This window comes from Hyla sarda, unplaced genomic scaffold, assembly GCF_029499605.1.
Source record: "Hyla sarda isolate aHylSar1 unplaced genomic scaffold, aHylSar1.hap1 scaffold_360, whole genome shotgun sequence".
Lineage (NCBI taxonomy): Eukaryota > Metazoa > Chordata > Amphibia > Anura > Hylidae > Hyla > Hyla sarda.
In genome coordinates, this window is record NW_026610373.1 from 58,474 (window position 1) to 78,505 (window position 20,032).

The 20,032-nt window shown below is 46.1% G+C and overlaps 9 non-coding genes across 9 annotated transcripts; all 9 read left to right on the top strand.

Annotated features, from left to right (window-relative positions):
• Positions 1-470: 470 nt before the first annotated feature.
• On the top strand, positions 471-661 carry LOC130332004 (U2 spliceosomal RNA). The gene has a single exon (XR_008874771.1). It is a non-coding gene; the product is annotated as a U2 spliceosomal RNA (small nuclear RNA).
• Positions 662-2,753: 2,092 nt separating this feature from the next.
• LOC130332006 (U2 spliceosomal RNA) lies at positions 2,754-2,944 on the top strand. Its single transcript, XR_008874773.1, has one exon. It is a non-coding gene; the product is annotated as a U2 spliceosomal RNA (small nuclear RNA).
• Positions 2,945-5,035: 2,091 nt separating this feature from the next.
• Positions 5,036-5,226, top strand: LOC130332007 (U2 spliceosomal RNA). Its single transcript, XR_008874774.1, has one exon. It is a non-coding gene; the product is annotated as a U2 spliceosomal RNA (small nuclear RNA).
• A 2,088-nt stretch (positions 5,227-7,314) lies between these two features.
• LOC130332008 (U2 spliceosomal RNA) lies at positions 7,315-7,505 on the top strand. Its single transcript, XR_008874775.1, has one exon. It is a non-coding gene; the product is annotated as a U2 spliceosomal RNA (small nuclear RNA).
• A 2,094-nt stretch (positions 7,506-9,599) lies between these two features.
• On the top strand, positions 9,600-9,790 carry LOC130332009 (U2 spliceosomal RNA). Its single transcript, XR_008874776.1, has one exon. It is a non-coding gene; the product is annotated as a U2 spliceosomal RNA (small nuclear RNA).
• A 2,089-nt stretch (positions 9,791-11,879) lies between these two features.
• On the top strand, positions 11,880-12,070 carry LOC130332010 (U2 spliceosomal RNA). The gene has a single exon (XR_008874777.1). It is a non-coding gene; the product is annotated as a U2 spliceosomal RNA (small nuclear RNA).
• A 2,092-nt stretch (positions 12,071-14,162) lies between these two features.
• Positions 14,163-14,353, top strand: LOC130332012 (U2 spliceosomal RNA). Its single transcript, XR_008874778.1, has one exon. It is a non-coding gene; the product is annotated as a U2 spliceosomal RNA (small nuclear RNA).
• Positions 14,354-16,440: 2,087 nt separating this feature from the next.
• On the top strand, positions 16,441-16,631 carry LOC130332013 (U2 spliceosomal RNA). Its single transcript, XR_008874779.1, has one exon. It is a non-coding gene; the product is annotated as a U2 spliceosomal RNA (small nuclear RNA).
• A 2,093-nt stretch (positions 16,632-18,724) lies between these two features.
• LOC130332014 (U2 spliceosomal RNA) lies at positions 18,725-18,915 on the top strand. The gene has a single exon (XR_008874780.1). It is a non-coding gene; the product is annotated as a U2 spliceosomal RNA (small nuclear RNA).
• Positions 18,916-20,032: the final 1,117 nt, after the last annotated feature.

Genomic DNA, 20,032 nt, shown 5'->3' on the forward strand with positions numbered 1-20,032 from the left:
AGAACCATCACCGCCATAGGTTGTCAAATAACCCGGATTTAACCCACACAGGTAAGTCCAATGGGGTGCAGGCATGTCCTCTATGCTTACAGCTTCCCGTGGGTGTTGGTTTGATACCGTTTGGGGACAGCCAAGGAGGCATCTGCAGGCAACAAAGGTAGGTGTGTGCTTGTGTGTGTGTTTCCTATGCAGATCCTAAGCCCAGTGTCACATGCAAGTAGGAGGAGTAAGAAGGGTTCCTGGCAAATCCGGGTTATGGATTGCATTTAAAAAGGCCCCGTGGGAGTGCAATGGGCCCCTGTCTTGCTGCTTAGCAATAATGGTATGGGTTTAGGTTCTGCTGTGTGTACTGGTGGTTGACTGCCCCCCAGCCCAGAGTGTGCATGGAAAATTGTCTGGCAGCCTCCCTGACAGCAAGCAGTGATAGTGCCCATGAAGGGGACCTTGTTGGGCCCGCCCCTTTCACGGTTATCGCTTCTCGGCCTTTTGGCTAAGATCAAGTGTAGTATCTGTTCTTATCAGTTTAATATCTGATACGTCCCCTATCTGGGGACCATATATTAAATGGATTTTTGAGAACGGGGGCCGATTTCGAAGCTTGCTTCCGTCGCCCTATGCATTGACCCGATATGGCAGTATCTTCGGGTACAGTGCACCACCCCCTTACAGGGTTAAAAAGAAAGATTCCTACTTTCATTGCTACCTGCTTGCTGGCTAGCCAGCTAGCCAGCCCTGTGGGCCTTGCTGCTGCTGCTGCTGCTGCTGCTGCAGCCAAAAAACAAAAGGTGGTGCTGCTGCTGCTTCTGCTGCTTCTGCTTGTGTCTGGCCGCTGTTGGAGCGTCCAGGCACAGGACTTCTGCTGCTGCTGACTAAATGGCCTCCTTAATTGGATCATTTGAGTAGCCAGCACACCTGTGCAGGTAGGGCATGACATGATAGGCAGCTGCCTTGATAGCGGGTGGGTGCTGAATGTTCCTAATTGACAAAATAAGATTAATGCTTATGAAGAAATATAAAATCTCATCCCTTCCCCAATATCGCGCCACACCCCTACCCCTTAATTCCCTGGTTGAACTTGATGGACATATGTCTTTTTTCGACCGTACTAACTATGTAACTATGTAACATAACATGGGGGGGTCTCCTGGCTGTTCACACAGGTGTGTCATTGCTGTACATTGACCATGCATTGCTTCTGTGGTATTGCAAAGGCAAAGACAAATGCTTCCAGCCATCCATTGCACTAATGGATTGGTCATCAGCTGGCTGTCTATGTCCCGCATCAATATAGACCAAAGTACAGAGGGTTAGGCTATGCTATAGTGCACCTACCTGATGCATCAGAAGGTGCGAGGCCCTTGCTAAATTCTGTGCACAGACTTTGAGATCTATGCTTTAGACTGTATCTAAACCTGCTCCAACATGGACTGACATTCTGGCCTACTTTCAGCCGATGCGACTTGTCTGTCGCTGAACAGTCGCTTTTTATGTATTCAGCACCTATGTATAATGTTGTAAAAATGCTCTAGAAGCTAAAGTCGCAGAAATGTCACACATATTTGGCCTGCAACTTTCTGTGCGACAAATTCAGACAGGAAAAATCAGTATAAATCCTTAGAAAATTATCCCCCAGTGTCTCCATCTGCTGGCGGTATTGAATAAGCATTGCTGCACTGATGGGGTATGCATTAGACGAAAAAAAAGAAGAAAAAGAAGAATAATACGCCCAGAAAAGAGGCGAAAAGGAGAAAAACGTAAAAAAACGTGAAAAAAAAGTAAGAGGAAGAGAAGGGAAAAAAAGGTGGAAATGGGTTTAAAAGTGATTTCGGCGGAGAAATATATATATATATATATATATATATATATATATATATATATATACGCGCACACACACACATATATATAAACGTATTCTCCGTTGAGATATTGCAGCCGCTGCTGTGTCCAGGCCCAGGAGCCTTAGCACTGTGCTGTGATGTCACTCAATACCACTGACATCACTAGGTGTAAACAACATCTCTCCTTTGCTGTGTATGTGACTATGGAGCTGTTTGGTGATGTCGTCTATTATGGCCTTCATAGAAGCAACAGGAGATTGTTGCATCCATCTAGAACCCTCAGAACTACAGTGCTATGATGTCACTCACTTCCACAGGCCTTGCAGAGTGTAAACAACAACAACCCAGCTTTGTTGTGTATGTAACCATAGGGATTGTGATGTCACCTAGAACCTTCACAGCAGCGACAGCTTTATGAGGAGCATCAGCACTGCTCTGCCTGAGCAGAACCATCACCGCCATAGGTTGTCAAATAACCCGGATTTAACCCACACAGGTAAGTCCAATGGGGTGCAGGCATGTCCTCTATGCTTACAGCTTCCCGTGGGTGTTGGTTTGATACCGTTTGGGGACAGCCAAGGAGGCATCTGCAGGCAACAAAGGTAGGTGTGTGCTTGTGTGTGTGTTTCCTATGCAGATCCTAAGCCCAGTGTCACATGCAAGTAGGAGGAGTAAGAAGGGTTCCTGGCAAATCCGGGTTATGGATTGCATTTAAAAAGGCCCCGTGGGAGTGCAATGGGCCCCTGTCTTGCTGCTTAGCAATAATGGTATGGGTTTAGGTTCTGCTGTGTGTACTGGTGGTTGACTGCCCCCCAGCCCAGAGTGTGCATGGAAAATTGTCTGGCAGCCTCCCTGACAGCAAGCAGTGATAGTGCCCATGAAGGGGACCTTGTTGGGCCCGCCCCTTTCACGGTTATCGCTTCTCGGCCTTTTGGCTAAGATCAAGTGTAGTATCTGTTCTTATCAGTTTAATATCTGATACGTCCCCTATCTGGGGACCATATATTAAATGGATTTTTGAGAACGGGGGCCGATTTCGAAGCTTGCTTCCGTCGCCCTATGCATTGACCCGATATGGCAGTATCTTCGGGTACAGTGCACCACCCCCTTACAGGGTTAAAAAGAAAGATTCCTACTTTCATTGCTACCTGCTTGCTGGCTAGCCAGCTAGCCAGCCCTGTGGGCCTTGCTGCTGCTGCTGCTGCTGCTGCTGCAGCCAAAAAACAAAAGGTGGTGCTGCTGCTGCTTCTGCTGCTTCTGCTTGTGTCTGGCCGCTGTTGGAGCGTCCAGGCACAGGACTTCTGCTGCTGCTGACTAAATGGCCTCCTTAATTGGATCATTTGAGTAGCCAGCACACCTGTGCAGGTAGGGCATGACATGATAGGCAGCTGCCTTGATAGCGGGTGGGTGCTGAATGTTCCTAATTGACAAAATAAGATTAATGCTTATGAAGAAATATAAAATCTCATCCCTTCCCCAATATCGCGCCACACCCCTACCCCTTAATTCCCTGGTTGAACTTGATGGACATATGTCTTTTTTCGACCGTACTAACTATGTAACTATGTAACATAACATGGGGGGGTCTCCTGGCTGTTCACACAGGTGTGTCATTGCTGTACATTGACCATGCATTGCTTCTGTGGTATTGCAAAGGCAAAGACAAATGCTTCCAGCCATCCATTGCACTAATGGATTGGTCATCAGCTGGCTGTCTATGTCCCGCATCAATATAGACCAAAGTACAGAGGGTTAGGCTATGCTATAGTGCACCTACCTGATGCATCAGAAGGTGCGAGGCCCTTGCTAAATTCTGTGCACAGACTTTGAGATCTATGCTTTAGACTGTATCTAAACCTGCTCCAACATGGACTGACATTCTGGCCTACTTTCAGCCGATGCGACTTGTCTGTCGCTGAACAGTCGCTTTTTATGTATTCAGCACCTATGTATAATGTTGTAAAAATGCTCTAGAAGCTAAAGTCGCAGAAATGTCACACATATTTGGCCTGCAACTTTCTGTGCGACAAATTCAGACAGGAAAAATCAGTATAAATCCTTAGAAAATTATCCCCCAGTGTCTCCATCTGCTGGCGGTATTGAATAAGCATTGCTGCACTGATGGGGTATGCATTAGACGAAAAAAAAGAAGAAAAAGAAGAATAATACGCCCAGAAAAGAGGCGAAAAGGAGAAAAACGTAAAAAAACGTGAAAAAAAAGTAAGAGGAAGAGAAGGGAAAAAAAGGTGGAAATGGGTTTAAAAGTGATTTCGGCGGAGAATATATATATATATATATATATATATATATATATATATATATATACGCGCACACACACACATATATATAAACGTATTCTCCGTTGAGATATTGCAGCCGCTGCTGTGTCCAGGCCCAGGAGCCTTAGCACTGTGCTGTGATGTCACTCAATACCACTGACATCACTAGGTGTAAACAACATCTCTCCTTTGCTGTGTATGTGACTATGGAGCTGTTTGGTGATGTCGTCTATTATGGCCTTCATAGAAGCAACAGGAGATTGTTGCATCCATCTAGAACCCTCAGAACTACAGTGCTATGATGTCACTCACTTCCACAGGCCTTGCAGAGTGTAAACAACAACAACCCAGCTTTGTTGTGTATGTAACCATAGGGATTGTGATGTCACCTAGAACCTTCACAGCAGCGACAGCTTTATGAGGAGCATCAGCACTGCTCTGCCTGAGCAGAACCATCACCGCCATAGGTTGTCAAATAACCCGGATTTAACCCACACAGGTAAGTCCAATGGGGTGCAGGCATGTCCTCTATGCTTACAGCTTCCCGTGGGTGTTGGTTTGATACCGTTTGGGGACAGCCAAGGAGGCATCTGCAGGCAACAAAGGTAGGTGTGTGCTTGTGTGTGTGTTTCCTATGCAGATCCTAAGCCCAGTGTCACATGCAAGTAGGAGGAGTAAGAAGGGTTCCTGGCAAATCCGGGTTATGGATTGCATTTAAAAAGGCCCCGTGGGAGTGCAATGGGCCCCTGTCTTGCTGCTTAGCAATAATGGTATGGGTTTAGGTTCTGCTGTGTGTACTGGTGGTTGACTGCCCCCCAGCCCAGAGTGTGCATGGAAAATTGTCTGGCAGCCTCCCTGACAGCAAGCAGTGATAGTGCCCATGAAGGGGACCTTGTTGGGCCCGCCCCTTTCACGGTTATCGCTTCTCGGCCTTTTGGCTAAGATCAAGTGTAGTATCTGTTCTTATCAGTTTAATATCTGATACGTCCCCTATCTGGGGACCATATATTAAATGGATTTTTGAGAACGGGGGCCGATTTCGAAGCTTGCTTCCGTCGCCCTATGCATTGACCCGATATGGCAGTATCTTCGGGTACAGTGCACCACCCCCTTACAGGGTTAAAAAGAAAGATTCCTACTTTCATTGCTACCTGCTTGCTGGCTAGCCAGCTAGCCAGCCCTGTGGGCCTTGCTGCTGCTGCTGCTGCTGCAGCCAAAAAACAAAAGGTGGTGCTGCTGCTGCTTCTGCTGCTTCTGCTTGTGTCTGGCCGCTGTTGGAGCGTCCAGGCACAGGACTTCTGCTGCTGCTGACTAAATGGCCTCCTTAATTGGATCATTTGAGTAGCCAGCACACCTGTGCAGGTAGGGCATGACATGATAGGCAGCTGCCTTGATAGCGGGTGGGTGCTGAATGTTCCTAATTGACAAAATAAGATTAATGCTTATGAAGAAATATAAAATCTCATCCCTTCCCCAATATCGCGCCACACCCCTACCCCTTAATTCCCTGGTTGAACTTGATGGACATATGTCTTTTTTCGACCGTACTAACTATGTAACTATGTAACATAACATGGGGGGGTCTCCTGGCTGTTCACACAGGTGTGTCATTGCTGTACATTGACCATGCATTGCTTCTGTGGTATTGCAAAGGCAAAGACAAATGCTTCCAGCCATCCATTGCACTAATGGATTGGTCATCAGCTGGCTGTCTATGTCCCGCATCAATATAGACCAAAGTACAGAGGGTTAGGCTATGCTATAGTGCACCTACCTGATGCATCAGAAGGTGCGAGGCCCTTGCTAAATTCTGTGCACAGACTTTGAGATCTATGCTTTAGACTGTATCTAAACCTGCTCCAACATGGACTGACATTCTGGCCTACTTTCAGCCGATGCGACTTGTCTGTCGCTGAACAGTCGCTTTTTATGTATTCAGCACCTATGTATAATGTTGTAAAAATGCTCTAGAAGCTAAAGTCGCAGAAATGTCACACATATTTGGCCTGCAACTTTCTGTGCGACAAATTCAGACAGGAAAAATCAGTATAAATCCTTAGAAAATTATCCCCCAGTGTCTCCATCTGCTGGCGGTATTGAATAAGCATTGCTGCACTGATGGGGTATGCATTAGACGAAAAAAAAGAAGAAAAAGAAGAATAATACGCCCAGAAAAGAGGCGAAAAGGAGAAAAACGTAAAAAAACGTGAAAAAAAAGTAAGAGGAAGAGAAGGGAAAAAAAGGTGGAAATGGGTTTAAAAGTGATTTCGGCGGAGAAATATATATATATATATATATATATATATATATATATATATATATATACGCGCACACACACACATATATATAAACGTATTCTCCGTTGAGATATTGCAGCCGCTGCTGTGTCCAGGCCCAGGAGCCTTAGCACTGTGCTGTGATGTCACTCAATACCACTGACATCACTAGGTGTAAACAACATCTCTCCTTTGCTGTGTATGTGACTATGGAGCTGTTTGGTGATGTCGTCTATTATGGCCTTCATAGAAGCAACAGGAGATTGTTGCATCCATCTAGAACCCTCAGAACTACAGTGCTATGATGTCACTCACTTCCACAGGCCTTGCAGAGTGTAAACAACAACAACCCAGCTTTGTTGTGTATGTAACCATAGGGATTGTGATGTCACCTAGAACCTTCACAGCAGCGACAGCTTTATGAGGAGCATCAGCACTGCTCTGCCTGAGCAGAACCATCACCGCCATAGGTTGTCAAATAACCCGGATTTAACCCACACAGGTAAGTCCAATGGGGTGCAGGCATGTCCTCTATGCTTACAGCTTCCCGTGGGTGTTGGTTTGATACCGTTTGGGGACAGCCAAGGAGGCATCTGCAGGCAACAAAGGTAGGTGTGTGCTTGTGTGTGTGTTTCCTATGCAGATCCTAAGCCCAGTGTCACATGCAAGTAGGAGGAGTAAGAAGGGTTCCTGGCAAATCCGGGTTATGGATTGCATTTAAAAAGGCCCCGTGGGAGTGCAATGGGCCCCTGTCTTGCTGCTTAGCAATAATGGTATGGGTTTAGGTTCTGCTGTGTGTACTGGTGGTTGACTGCCCCCCAGCCCAGAGTGTGCATGGAAAATTGTCTGGCAGCCTCCCTGACAGCAAGCAGTGATAGTGCCCATGAAGGGGACCTTGTTGGGCCCGCCCCTTTCACGGTTATCGCTTCTCGGCCTTTTGGCTAAGATCAAGTGTAGTATCTGTTCTTATCAGTTTAATATCTGATACGTCCCCTATCTGGGGACCATATATTAAATGGATTTTTGAGAACGGGGGCCGATTTCGAAGCTTGCTTCCGTCGCCCTATGCATTGACCCGATATGGCAGTATCTTCGGGTACAGTGCACCACCCCCTTACAGGGTTAAAAAGAAAGATTCCTACTTTCATTGCTACCTGCTTGCTGGCTAGCCAGCTAGCCAGCCCTGTGGGCCTTGCTGCTGCTGCTGCTGCTGCTGCTGCAGCCAAAAAACAAAAGGTGGTGCTGCTGCTGCTTCTGCTGCTTCTGCTTGTGTCTGGCCGCTGTTGGAGCGTCCAGGCACAGGACTTCTGCTGCTGCTGACTAAATGGCCTCCTTAATTGGATCATTTGAGTAGCCAGCACACCTGTGCAGGTAGGGCATGACATGATAGGCAGCTGCCTTGATAGCGGGTGGGTGCTGAATGTTCCTAATTGACAAAATAAGATTAATGCTTATGAAGAAATATAAAATCTCATCCCTTCCCCAATATCGCGCCACACCCCTACCCCTTAATTCCCTGGTTGAACTTGATGGACAAATGTTTTTTTTTTCGACCGTACTAACTATGTAACTATGTAACATAACATGGGGGGGTCTCCTGGCTGTTCACACAGGTGTGTCATTGCTGTACATTGACCATGCATTGCTTCTGTGGTATTGCAAAGGCAAAGACAAATGCTTCCAGCCATCCATTGCACTAATGGATTGGTCATCAGCTGGCTGTCTATGTCCCGCATCAATATAGACCAAAGTACAGAGGGTTAGGCTATGCTATAGTGCACCTACCTGATGCATCAGAAGGTGCGAGGCCCTTGCTAAATTCTGTGCACAGACTTTGAGATCTATGCTTTAGACTGTATCTAAACCTGCTCCAACATGGACTGACATTCTGGCCTACTTTCAGCCGATGCGACTTGTCTGTCGCTGAACAGTCGCTTTTTATGTATTCAGCACCTATGTATAATGTTGTAAAAATGCTCTAGAAGCTAAAGTCGCAGAAATGTCACACATATTTGGCCTGCAACTTTCTGTGCGACAAATTCAGACAGGAAAAATCAGTATAAATCCTTAGAAAATTATCCCCCAGTGTCTCCATCTGCTGGCGGTATTGAATAAGCATTGCTGCACTGATGGGGTATGCATTAGACGAAAAAAAAGAAGAAAAAGAAGAATAATACGCCCAGAAAAGAGGCGAAAAGGAGAAAAACGTAAAAAAACGTGAAAAAAAAGTAAGAGGAAGAGAAGGGAAAAAAAGGTGGAAATGGGTTTAAAAGTGATTTCGGCGGAGAAATATATATATATATATATATATATATATATATATATATATATATACGCGCACACACACACATATATATAAACGTATTCTCCGTTGAGATATTGCAGCCGCTGCTGTGTCCAGGCCCAGGAGCCTTAGCACTGTGCTGTGATGTCACTCAATACCACTGACATCACTAGGTGTAAACAACATCTCTCCTTTGCTGTGTATGTGACTATGGAGCTGTTTGGTGATGTCGTCTATTATGGCCTTCATAGAAGCAACAGGAGATTGTTGCATCCATCTAGAACCCTCAGAACTACAGTGCTATGATGTCACTCACTTCCACAGGCCTTGCAGAGTGTAAACAACAACAACCCAGCTTTGTTGTGTATGTAACCATAGGGATTGTGATGTCACCTAGAACCTTCACAGCAGCGACAGCTTTATGAGGAGCATCAGCACTGCTCTGCCTGAGCAGAACCATCACCGCCATAGGTTGTCAAATAACCCGGATTTAACCCACACAGGTAAGTCCAATGGGGTGCAGGCATGTCCTCTATGCTTACAGCTTCCCGTGGGTGTTGGTTTGATACCGTTTGGGGACAGCCAAGGAGGCATCTGCAGGCAACAAAGGTAGGTGTGTGCTTGTGTGTGTGTTTCCTATGCAGATCCTAAGCCCAGTGTCACATGCAAGTAGGAGGAGTAAGAAGGGTTCCTGGCAAATCCGGGTTATGGATTGCATTTAAAAAGGCCCCGTGGGAGTGCAATGGGCCCCTGTCTTGCTGCTTAGCAATAATGGTATGGGTTTAGGTTCTGCTGTGTGTACTGGTGGTTGACTGCCCCCCAGCCCAGAGTGTGCATGGAAAATTGTCTGGCAGCCTCCCTGACAGCAAGCAGTGATAGTGCCCATGAAGGGGACCTTGTTGGGCCCGCCCCTTTCACGGTTATCGCTTCTCGGCCTTTTGGCTAAGATCAAGTGTAGTATCTGTTCTTATCAGTTTAATATCTGATACGTCCCCTATCTGGGGACCATATATTAAATGGATTTTTGAGAACGGGGGCCGATTTCGAAGCTTGCTTCCGTCGCCCTATGCATTGACCCGATATGGCAGTATCTTCGGGTACAGTGCACCACCCCCTTACAGGGTTAAAAAGAAAGATTCCTACTTTCATTGCTACCTGCTTGCTGGCTAGCCAGCTAGCCAGCCCTGTGGGCCTTGCTGCTGCTGCTGCTGCTGCTGCTGCAGCCAAAAAACAAAAGGTGGTGCTGCTGCTGCTTCTGCTGCTTCTGCTTGTGTCTGGCCGCTGTTGGAGCGTCCAGGCACAGGACTTCTGCTGCTGCTGACTAAATGGCCTCCTTAATTGGATCATTTGAGTAGCCAGCACACCTGTGCAGGTAGGGCATGACATGATAGGCAGCTGCCTTGATAGCGGGTGGGTGCTGAATGTTCCTAATTGACAAAATAAGATTAATGCTTATGAAGAAATATAAAATCTCATCCCTTCCCCAATATCGCGCCACACCCCTACCCCTTAATTCCCTGGTTGAACTTGATGGACATATGTCTTTTTTCGACCGTACTAACTATGTAACTATGTAACATAACATGGGGGGGTCTCCTGGCTGTTCACACAGGTGTGTCATTGCTGTACATTGACCATGCATTGCTTCTGTGGTATTGCAAAGGCAAAGACAAATGCTTCCAGCCATCCATTGCACTAATGGATTGGTCATCAGCTGGCTGTCTATGTCCCGCATCAATATAGACCAAAGTACAGAGGGTTAGGCTATGCTATAGTGCACCTACCTGATGCATCAGAAGGTGCGAGGCCCTTGCTAAATTCTGTGCACAGACTTTGAGATCTATGCTTTAGACTGTATCTAAACCTGCTCCAACATGGACTGACATTCTGGCCTACTTTCAGCCGATGCGACTTGTCTGTCGCTGAACAGTCGCTTTTTATGTATTCAGCACCTATGTATAATGTTGTAAAAATGCTCTAGAAGCTAAAGTCGCAGAAATGTCACACATATTTGGCCTGCAACTTTCTGTGCGACAAATTCAGACAGGAAAAATCAGTATAAATCCTTAGAAAATTATCCCCCAGTGTCTCCATCTGCTGGCGGTATTGAATAAGCATTGCTGCACTGATGGGGTATGCATTAGACGAAAAAAAAGAAGAAAAAGAAGAATAATACGCCCAGAAAAGAGGCGAAAAGGAGAAAAACGTAAAAAAACGTGAAAAAAAAGTAAGAGGAAGAGAAGGGAAAAAAAGGTGGAAATGGGTTTAAAAGTGATTTCGGCGGAGAATATATATATATATATATATATATATATATATATATATATATACGCGCACACACACACATATATATAAACGTATTCTCCGTTGAGATATTGCAGCCGCTGCTGTGTCCAGGCCCAGGAGCCTTAGCACTGTGCTGTGATGTCACTCAATACCACTGACATCACTAGGTGTAAACAACATCTCTCCTTTGCTGTGTATGTGACTATGGAGCTGTTTGGTGATGTCGTCTATTATGGCCTTCATAGAAGCAACAGGAGATTGTTGCATCCATCTAGAACCCTCAGAACTACAGTGCTATGATGTCACTCACTTCCACAGGCCTTGCAGAGTGTAAACAACAACAACCCAGCTTTGTTGTGTATGTAACCATAGGGATTGTGATGTCACCTAGAACCTTCACAGCAGCGACAGCTTTATGAGGAGCATCAGCACTGCTCTGCCTGAGCAGAACCATCACCGCCATAGGTTGTCAAATAACCCGGATTTAACCCACACAGGTAAGTCCAATGGGGTGCAGGCATGTCCTCTATGCTTACAGCTTCCCGTGGGTGTTGGTTTGATACCGTTTGGGGACAGCCAAGGAGGCATCTGCAGGCAACAAAGGTAGGTGTGTGCTTGTGTGTGTGTTTCCTATGCAGATCCTAAGCCCAGTGTCACATGCAAGTAGGAGGAGTAAGAAGGGTTCCTGGCAAATCCGGGTTATGGATTGCATTTAAAAAGGCCCCGTGGGAGTGCAATGGGCCCCTGTCTTGCTGCTTAGCAATAATGGTATGGGTTTAGGTTCTGCTGTGTGTACTGGTGGTTGACTGCCCCCCAGCCCAGAGTGTGCATGGAAAATTGTCTGGCAGCCTCCCTGACAGCAAGCAGTGATAGTGCCCATGAAGGGGACCTTGTTGGGCCCGCCCCTTTCACGGTTATCGCTTCTCGGCCTTTTGGCTAAGATCAAGTGTAGTATCTGTTCTTATCAGTTTAATATCTGATACGTCCCCTATCTGGGGACCATATATTAAATGGATTTTTGAGAACGGGGGCCGATTTCGAAGCTTGCTTCCGTCGCCCTATGCATTGACCCGATATGGCAGTATCTTCGGGTACAGTGCACCACCCCCTTACAGGGTTAAAAAGAAAGATTCCTACTTTCATTGCTACCTGCTTGCTGGCTAGCCAGCTAGCCAGCCCTGTGGGCCTTGCTGCTGCTGCTGCTGCTGCTGCTGCAGCCAAAAAACAAAAGGTGGTGCTGCTGCTGCTTCTGCTGCTTCTGCTTGTGTCTGGCCGCTGTTGGAGCGTCCAGGCACAGGACTTCTGCTGCTGCTGACTAAATGGCCTCCTTAATTGGATCATTTGAGTAGCCAGCACACCTGTGCAGGTAGGGCATGACATGATAGGCAGCTGCCTTGATAGCGGGTGGGTGCTGAATGTTCCTAATTGACAAAATAAGATTAATGCTTATGAAGAAATATAAAATCTCATCCCTTCCCCAATATCGCGCCACACCCCTACCCCTTAATTCCCTGGTTGAACTTGATGGACATATGTCTTTTTTCGACCGTACTAACTATGTAACTATGTAACATAACATGGGGGGGTCTCCTGGCTGTTCACACAGGTGTGTCATTGCTGTACATTGACCATGCATTGCTTCTGTGGTATTGCAAAGGCAAAGACAAATGCTTCCAGCCATCCATTGCACTAATGGATTGGTCATCAGCTGGCTGTCTATGTCCCGCATCAATATAGACCAAAGTACAGAGGGTTAGGCTATGCTATAGTGCACCTACCTGATGCATCAGAAGGTGCGAGGCCCTTGCTAAATTCTGTGCACAGACTTTGAGATCTATGCTTTAGACTGTATCTAAACCTGCTCCAACATGGACTGACATTCTGGCCTACTTTCAGCCGATGCGACTTGTCTGTCGCTGAACAGTCGCTTTTTATGTATTCAGCACCTATGTATAATGTTGTAAAAATGCTCTAGAAGCTAAAGTCGCAGAAATGTCACACATATTTGGCCTGCAACTTTCTGTGCGACAAATTCAGACAGGAAAAATCAGTATAAATCCTTAGAAAATTATCCCCCAGTGTCTCCATCTGCTGGCGGTATTGAATAAGCATTGCTGCACTGATGGGGTATGCATTAGACGAAAAAAAAGAAGAAAAAGAAGAATAATACGCCCAGAAAAGAGGCGAAAAGGAGAAAAACGTAAAAAAACGTGAAAAAAAAGTAAGAGGAAGAGAAGGGAAAAAAAGGTGGAAATGGGTTTAAAAGTGATTTCGGCGGAGAAATATATATATATATATATATATATATATATATATATATATATATACGCGCACACACACACATATATATAAACGTATTCTCCGTTGAGATATTGCAGCCGCTGCTGTGTCCAGGCCCAGGAGCCTTAGCACTGTGCTGTGATGTCACTCAATACCACTGACATCACTAGGTGTAAACAACATCTCTCCTTTGCTGTGTATGTGACTATGGAGCTGTTTGGTGATGTCGTCTATTATGGCCTTCATAGAAGCAACAGGAGATTGTTGCATCCATCTAGAACCCTCAGAACTACAGTGCTATGATGTCACTCACTTCCACAGGCCTTGCAGAGTGTAAACAACAACAACCCAGCTTTGTTGTGTATGTAACCATAGGGATTGTGATGTCACCTAGAACCTTCACAGCAGCGACAGCTTTATGAGGAGCATCAGCACTGCTCTGCCTGAGCAGAACCATCACCGCCATAGGTTGTCAAATAACCCGGATTTAACCCACACAGGTAAGTCCAATGGGGTGCAGGCATGTCCTCTATGCTTACAGCTTCCCGTGGGTGTTGGTTTGATACCGTTTGGGGACAGCCAAGGAGGCATCTGCAGGCAACAAAGGTAGGTGTGTGCTTGTGTGTGTGTTTCCTATGCAGATCCTAAGCCCAGTGTCACATGCAAGTAGGAGGAGTAAGAAGGGTTCCTGGCAAATCCGGGTTATGGATTGCATTTAAAAAGGCCCCGTGGGAGTGCAATGGGCCCCTGTCTTGCTGCTTAGCAATAATGGTATGGGTTTAGGTTCTGCTGTGTGTACTGGTGGTTGACTGCCCCCCAGCCCAGAGTGTGCATGGAAAATTGTCTGGCAGCCTCCCTGACAGCAAGCAGTGATAGTGCCCATGAAGGGGACCTTGTTGGGCCCGCCCCTTTCACGGTTATCGCTTCTCGGCCTTTTGGCTAAGATCAAGTGTAGTATCTGTTCTTATCAGTTTAATATCTGATACGTCCCCTATCTGGGGACCATATATTAAATGGATTTTTGAGAACGGGGGCCGATTTCGAAGCTTGCTTCCGTCGCCCTATGCATTGACCCGATATGGCAGTATCTTCGGGTACAGTGCACCACCCCCTTACAGGGTTAAAAAGAAAGATTCCTACTTTCATTGCTACCTGCTTGCTGGCTAGCCAGCTAGCCAGCCCTGTGGGCCTTGCTGCTGCTGCTGCTGCTGCAGCCAAAAAACAAAAGGTGGTGCTGCTGCTGCTTCTGCTGCTTCTGCTTGTGTCTGGCCGCTGTTGGAGCGTCCAGGCACAGGACTTCTGCTGCTGCTGACTAAATGGCCTCCTTAATTGGATCATTTGAGTAGCCAGCACACCTGTGCAGGTAGGGCATGACATGATAGGCAGCTGCCTTGATAGCGGGTGGGTGCTGAATGTTCCTAATTGACAAAATAAGATTAATGCTTATGAAGAAATATAAAATCTCATCCCTTCCCCAATATCGCGCCACACCCCTACCCCTTAATTCCCTGGTTGAACTTGATGGACATATGTCTTTTTTCGACCGTACTAACTATGTAACTATGTAACATAACATGGGGGGGTCTCCTGGCTGTTCACACAGGTGTGTCATTGCTGTACATTGACCATGCATTGCTTCTGTGGTATTGCAAAGGCAAAGACAAATGCTTCCAGCCATCCATTGCACTAATGGATTGGTCATCAGCTGGCTGTCTATGTCCCGCATCAATATAGACCAAAGTACAGAGGGTTAGGCTATGCTATAGTGCACCTACCTGATGCATCAGAAGGTGCGAGGCCCTTGCTAAATTCTGTGCACAGACTTTGAGATCTATGCTTTAGACTGTATCTAAACCTGCTCCAACATGGACTGACATTCTGGCCTACTTTCAGCCGATGCGACTTGTCTGTCGCTGAACAGTCGCTTTTTATGTATTCAGCACCTATGTATAATGTTGTAAAAATGCTCTAGAAGCTAAAGTCGCAGAAATGTCACACATATTTGGCCTGCAACTTTCTGTGCGACAAATTCAGACAGGAAAAATCAGTATAAATCCTTAGAAAATTATCCCCCAGTGTCTCCATCTGCTGGCGGTATTGAATAAGCATTGCTGCACTGATGGGGTATGCATTAGACGAAAAAAAAGAAGAAAAAGAAGAATAATACGCCCAGAAAAGAGGCGAAAAGGAGAAAAACGTAAAAAAACGTGAAAAAAAAGTAAGAGGAAGAGAAGGGAAAAAAAGGTGGAAATGGGTTTAAAAGTGATTTCGGCGGAGAATATATATATATATATATATATATATATATATATATATATATATATACGCGCACACACACACATATATATAAACGTATTCTCCGTTGAGATATTGCAGCCGCTGCTGTGTCCAGGCCCAGGAGCCTTAGCACTGTGCTGTGATGTCACTCAATACCACTGACATCACTAGGTGTAAACAACATCTCTCCTTTGCTGTGTATGTGACTATGGAGCTGTTTGGTGATGTCGTCTATTATGGCCTTCATAGAAGCAACAGGAGATTGTTGCATCCATCTAGAACCCTCAGAACTACAGTGCTATGATGTCACTCACTTCCACAGGCCTTGCAGAGTGTAAACAACAACAACCCAGCTTTGTTGTGTATGTAACCATAGGGATTGTGATGTCACCTAGAACCTTCACAGCAGCGACAGCTTTATGAGGAGCATCAGCACTGCTCTGCCTGAGCAGAACCATCACCGCCATAGGTTGTCAAATAACCCGGATTTAACCCACACAGGTAAGTCCAATGGGGTGCAGGCATGTCCTCTATGCTTACAGCTTCCCGTGGGTGTTGGTTTGATACCGTTTGGGGACAGCCAAGGAGGCATCTGCAGGCAACAAAGGTAGGTGTGTGCTTGTGTGTGTGTTTCCTATGCAGATCCTAAGCCCAGTGTCACATGCAAGTAGGAGGAGTAAGAAGGGTTCCTGGCAAATCCGGGTTATGGATTGCATTTAAAAAGGCCCCGTGGGAGTGCAATGGGCCCCTGTCTTGCTGCTTAGCAATAATGGTATGGGTTTAGGTTCTGCTGTGTGTACTGGTGGTTGACTGCCCCCCAGCCCAGAGTGTGCATGGAAAATTGTCTGGCAGCCTCCCTGACAGCAAGCAGTGATAGTGCCCATGAAGGGGACCTTGTTGGGCCCGCCCCTTTCACGGTTATCGCTTCTCGGCCTTTTGGCTAAGATCAAGTGTAGTATCTGTTCTTATCAGTTTAATATCTGATACGTCCCCTATCTGGGGACCATATATTAAATGGATTTTTGAGAACGGGGGCCGATTTCGAAGCTTGCTTCCGTCGCCCTATGCATTGACCCGATATGGCAGTATCTTCGGGTACAGTGCACCACCCCCTTACAGGGTTAAAAAGAAAGATTCCTACTTTCATTGCTACCTGCTTGCTGGCTAGCCAGCTAGCCAGCCCTGTGGGCCTTGCTGCTGCTGCTGCTGCTGCTGCTGCAGCCAAAAAACAAAAGGTGGTGCTGCTGCTGCTTCTGCTGCTTCTGCTTGTGTCTGGCCGCTGTTGGAGCGTCCAGGCACAGGACTTCTGCTGCTGCTGACTAAATGGCCTCCTTAATTGGATCATTTGAGTAGCCAGCACACCTGTGCAGGTAGGGCATGACATGATAGGCAGCTGCCTTGATAGCGGGTGGGTGCTGAATGTTCCTAATTGACAAAATAAGATTAATGCTTATGAAGAAATATAAAATCTCATCCCTTCCCCAATATCGCGCCACACCCCTACCCCTTAATTCCCTGGTTGAACTTGATGGACAAATGTTTTTTTTTTCGACCGTACTAACTATGTAACTATGTAACATAACATGGGGGGGTCTCCTGGCTGTTCACACAGGTGTGTCATTGCTGTACATTGACCATGCATTGCTTCTGTGGTATTGCAAAGGCAAAGACAAATGCTTCCAGCCATCCATTGCACTAATGGATTGGTCATCAGCTGGCTGTCTATGTCCCGCATCAATATAGACCAAAGTACAGAGGGTTAGGCTATGCTATAGTGCACCTACCTGATGCATCAGAAGGTGCGAGGCCCTTGCTAAATTCTGTGCACAGACTTTGAGATCTATGCTTTAGACTGTATCTAAACCTGCTCCAACATGGACTGACATTCTGGCCTACTTTCAGCCGATGCGACTTGTCTGTCGCTGAACAGTCGCTTTTTATGTATTCAGCACCTATGTATAATGTTGTAAAAATGCTCTAGAAGCTAAAGTCGCAGAAATGTCACACATATTTGGCCTGCAACTTTCTGTGCGACAAATTCAGACAGGAAAAATCAGTATAAATCCTTAGAAAATTATCCCCCAGTGTCTCCATCTGCTGGCGGTATTGAATAAGCATTGCTGCACTGATGGGGTATGCATTAGACGAAAAAAAAGAAGAAAAAGAAGAATAATACGCCCAGAAAAGAGGCGAAAAGGAGAAAAACGTAAAAAAACGTGAAAAAAAAGTAAGAGGAAGAGAAGGGAAAAAAAGGTGGAAATGGGTTTAAAAGTGATTTCGGCGGAGAAATATATATATATATATATATATATATATATATATATATATATATACGCGCACACACACACATATATATAAACGTATTCTCCGTTGAGATATTGCAGCCGCTGCTGTGTCCAGGCCCAGGAGCCTTAGCACTGTGCTGTGATGTCACTCAATACCACTGACATCACTAGGTGTAAACAACATCTCTCCTTTGCTGTGTATGTGACTATGGAGCTGTTTGGTGATGTCGTCTATTATGGCCTTCATAGAAGCAACAGGAGATTGTTGCATCCATCTAGAACCCTCAGAACTACAGTGCTATGATGTCACTCACTTCCACAGGCCTTGCAGAGTGTAAACAACAACAACCCAGCTTTGTTGTGTATGTAACCATAGGGATTGTGATGTCACCTAGAACCTTCACAGCAGCGACAGCTTTATGAGGAGCATCAGCACTGCTCTGCCTGAGCAGAACCATCACCGCCATAGGTTGTCAAATAACCCGGATTTAACCCACACAGGTAAGTCCAATGGGGTGCAGGCATGTCCTCTATGCTTACAGCTTCCCGTGGGTGTTGGTTTGATACCGTTTGGGGACAGCCAAGGAGGCATCTGCAGGCAACAAAGGTAGGTGTGTGCTTGTGTGTGTGTTTCCTATGCAGATCCTAAGCCCAGTGTCACATGCAAGTAGGAGGAGTAAGAAGGGTTCCTGGCAAATCCGGGTTATGGATTGCATTTAAAAAGGCCCCGTGGGAGTGCAATGGGCCCCTGTCTTGCTGCTTAGCAATAATGGTATGGGTTTAGGTTCTGCTGTGTGTACTGGTGGTTGACTGCCCCCCAGCCCAGAGTGTGCATGGAAATTGTCTGGCAGCCTCCCTGACAGCAAGCAGTGATAGTGCCCATGAAGGGGACCTTGTTGGGCCCGCCCCTTTCACGGTTATCGCTTCTCGGCCTTTTGGCTAAGATCAAGTGTAGTATCTGTTCTTATCAGTTTAATATCTGATACGTCCCCTATCTGGGGACCATATATTAAATGGATTTTTGAGAACGGGGGCCGATTTCGAAGCTTGCTTCCGTCGCCCTATGCATTGACCCGATATGGCAGTATCTTCGGGTACAGTGCACCACCCCCTTACAGGGTTAAAAAGAAAGATTCCTACTTTCATTGCTACCTGCTTGCTGGCTAGCCAGCTAGCCAGCCCTGTGGGCCTTGCTGCTGCTGCTGCTGCTGCTGCTGCAGCCAAAAAACAAAAGGTGGTGCTGCTGCTGCTTCTGCTGCTTCTGCTTGTGTCTGGCCGCTGTTGGAGCGTCCAGGCACAGGACTTCTGCTGCTGCTGACTAAATGGCCTCCTTAATTGGATCATTTGAGTAGCCAGCACACCTGTGCAGGTAGGGCATGACATGATAGGCAGCTGCCTTGATAGCGGGTGGGTGCTGAATGTTCCTAATTGACAAAATAAGATTAATGCTTATGAAGAAATATAAAATCTCATCCCTTCCCCAATATCGCGCCACACCCCTACCCCTTAATTCCCTGGTTGAACTTGATGGACATATGTCTTTTTTCGACCGTACTAACTATGTAACTATGTAACATAACATGGGGGGGTCTCCTGGCTGTTCACACAGGTGTGTCATTGCTGTACATTGACCATGCATTGCTTCTGTGGTATTGCAAAGGCAAAGACAAATGCTTCCAGCCATCCATTGCACTAATGGATTGGTCATCAGCTGGCTGTCTATGTCCCGCATCAATATAGACCAAAGTACAGAGGGTTAGGCTATGCTATAGTGCACCTACCTGATGCATCAGAAGGTGCGAGGCCCTTGCTAAATTCTGTGCACAGACTTTGAGATCTATGCTTTAGACTGTATCTAAACCTGCTCCAACATGGACTGACATTCTGGCCTACTTTCAGCCGATGCGACTTGTCTGTCGCTGAACAGTCGCTTTTTATGTATTCAGCACCTATGTATAATGTTGTAAAAATGCTCTAGAAGCTAAAGTCGCAGAAATGTCACACATATTTGGCCTGCAACTTTCTGTGCGACAAATTCAGACAGGAAAAATCAGTATAAATCCTTAGAAAATTATCCCCCAGTGTCTCCATCTGCTGGCGGTATTGAATAAGCATTGCTGCACTGATGGGGTATGCATTAGACGAAAAAAAAGAAGAAAAAGAAGAATAATACGCCCCAGAAAAGAGGCGAAAAGGAGAAAAACGTAAAAAAACGTGAAAAAAAAGT